The following is a 2,709-nucleotide window of genomic DNA, read 5'->3' on the forward strand; positions in this document are numbered from 1 at the left end:
AGTCATGATAAAAAATTTAAACTACTAGACTTAACATGTAAGGAATCTTAAAGTGCAAGAAACTAAATCAAGTAACTAAAGTAAGGTATGAGCAATTTCAATCTAACAAGAGAACATATAATCTATTTCTACTCTAAAACTAAGCAATTTACTATAACAAGAATCAAGCAATTGATATTTTTGGTTTTCAAATATGAATAATAAAAGAAACTCTTGGCTAGGCATAGGAATTGGGGTCACCATCCTTGTCTAATAACCATATCTTGACAATTGTGAGGAACCAAGCTCATTAAGTTTACTTCTATACTTGAAGTATATCAAATGGCTTGATCAACATCAATCAATAAGTCCCAACCTAGCTACTAATTGACTTAGTTGTAGGTTAGTGTCAATGGTTATCAAATTGACCACTAAGGGTTCTCAAATCACCAAATCAATTAGACCCAATGACTCAAGTTTACCCAATTCCCTTAACCTAGGCCAAGAGTAAAGAAGACTACTCCATAATCAAAGGAAACATTTCATCAAACACATGATATTCATAAACAAAAGACATATTTAAATTGCAAATAAATTGAAAATCACAAATACCCACTAACAATTATCAATGGAAAACAACTCAAACAACACTATTAATCATAGAAAACATCAATGCACTAATAGAAATTCAAGATCTACAAAGTTCATAAAATGAGAAGAAAATGGAAAATAACAAGGAAACATAAATTCAAACACAAGATATAAACAAAATTATACTAGAGAATTCAAATTAAGTAATTAAAACTAGAAATTAACAAAATTCAATTCAGAATTTCAACAAGGGAAGATCAAATCAAACTAGATCTAGAGAGGAATAAAGCTTTCTCTCTCTAGAAGAACAAGAACAAAAAACTAGCTACAAAAAATTGTATGTAAAGTGTAATGAATGATCCCCCCTTTCTCCCTATAATTCCTGGTGGTCTTTTCCATGCAGAATCAAGTTGGATTTGTGCCTGGAGCTCCTCAAAAATTGCCAGCCACGAGTTCATTAATGAGGTCATGTGCGGAGCGTCACGCGTGCGCGTCAGTGGAATTTTTGCCAATGTACGCGAATGCGTCAATTCATTTTTGCCAAGCCTATCTATGCGCTTCGGTGCTAGCTCCTCCAAAGCTCCATTTTCATGTTCCTTCCACTTGTGCATGCTTTCCTTCCATCTTCTAGGCCATTCTTGCCTTGTGAACTCTGAAATCACTTAACAAACACATCACGGCATCGAATGGTAATAGAAGAGTATTAAAATATAGCATTTTTAAGGTCAAACAGGCATGTTTTCAACCATGAGGCAAAATTAGGAAGGAAACACAAAATCATGCAATTTATATGAATAAGTGTGAAAAATATTGATAAAACCACCCAAATTCTACACAAGATAAACCACGAAATTAGAGTTTATCAATGACATCATATTATGTCTATATATATGTGCTCATGACATCCTTGATGGAACATTACTCCCTTCTTTTTTGAGTATATATAGTGATGATTATTTATGTCTACGTATGTCTATTTTTTGAGTAGCAAGTGTTAAAAATTGTGCTCGCATTTTGATTATCCATTCCATTTACAAGCTTGCAAATTTTTTATTTAAGACAGAAAGATTATTATCTATATACATACGGTAATTAACATCTGAAGATATTATAATCATGGCTTATGTACTTAATAAAGTTAAAAAGGACAGAAACCAATTAGCTTCTATCTCATTTTTTTCATGTATTTTCCATTTGAAATTATTATAGCTCCTGTGGAGAAATTGGCTTGTAATGGTATCACGAACATAAAAAATTTTATTTCAAGCTTCAGTGCATTTACCGAATACAAAACCTTGGCGGCGATCTTTGCGGCATGTTGTAGTGGCTTCTCTATCTTCATTCTTATATAGCTACCATATTGGGTATGCTCTTCTATATTTAAGCTTGAATAAGCTTTTTTTCTCTGATGTCTGTGAAATTATTTAATTACCTTGTTGCTATACTGGTTATGCAGAGTAGTCAATGAAACCTTAGAGAGCATTTCTGAAGATCTTGACTTTATTGGGAATACAATAGCTGAAGGTACTTCCTTGTATTTGTCTGATTAAGATTAATGCTAACTCTCATGTTCTGAAACTAAATATTTCTCTATTTTCTTTGCTTTTTATATTGATGAAGGTCTTGTAATAAGTACCTATTTAGGAGGTGCTTTTGTTAGGTCTCTGTTTAGTGGTTGGATCGCAGATGGGTTTAGGCGTAAAAGAAGTTTTTAATTGTATGCATTGCCTATGATAATTGGAGCAGGAATAAGGTATCTACAACATAAGTGCAAATTAGTTTTATCTTTCACTATTTCCATCACTTTATAATCTTATGCAATTAAGATTTAAATTTTTTATAGCAATGTGGCTCAGGTATCCAATACGAAACACTCTAGTTTCTAAACAAAGAAATTTGTGCAGTTCTTTTTTTATATTCAAGTGTTTATTTGAGTCCTGGAGAAACAGTCGGGTCGTCTATGTGTGACGTTAAGATCACGGGTTCAAGTCCTGAAAATTAGTCACACTGATGTAATTATTAGTGAAGATACCTGTATTACAATTATGAAAACAAAAAATGAGAGTTTCAGATGAGGGAGTGTTAATTTCCCATGTATCTAGGATCTCATTGGAGTCTCCATTCCTTCTCCTTAAGGTA

The sequence above is a fragment of the Arachis hypogaea genome, chromosome 5, assembly GCF_003086295.3.
Source record: "Arachis hypogaea cultivar Tifrunner chromosome 5, arahy.Tifrunner.gnm2.J5K5, whole genome shotgun sequence".
Classification (NCBI taxonomy): Eukaryota; Viridiplantae; Streptophyta; class Magnoliopsida; order Fabales; family Fabaceae; genus Arachis; species Arachis hypogaea.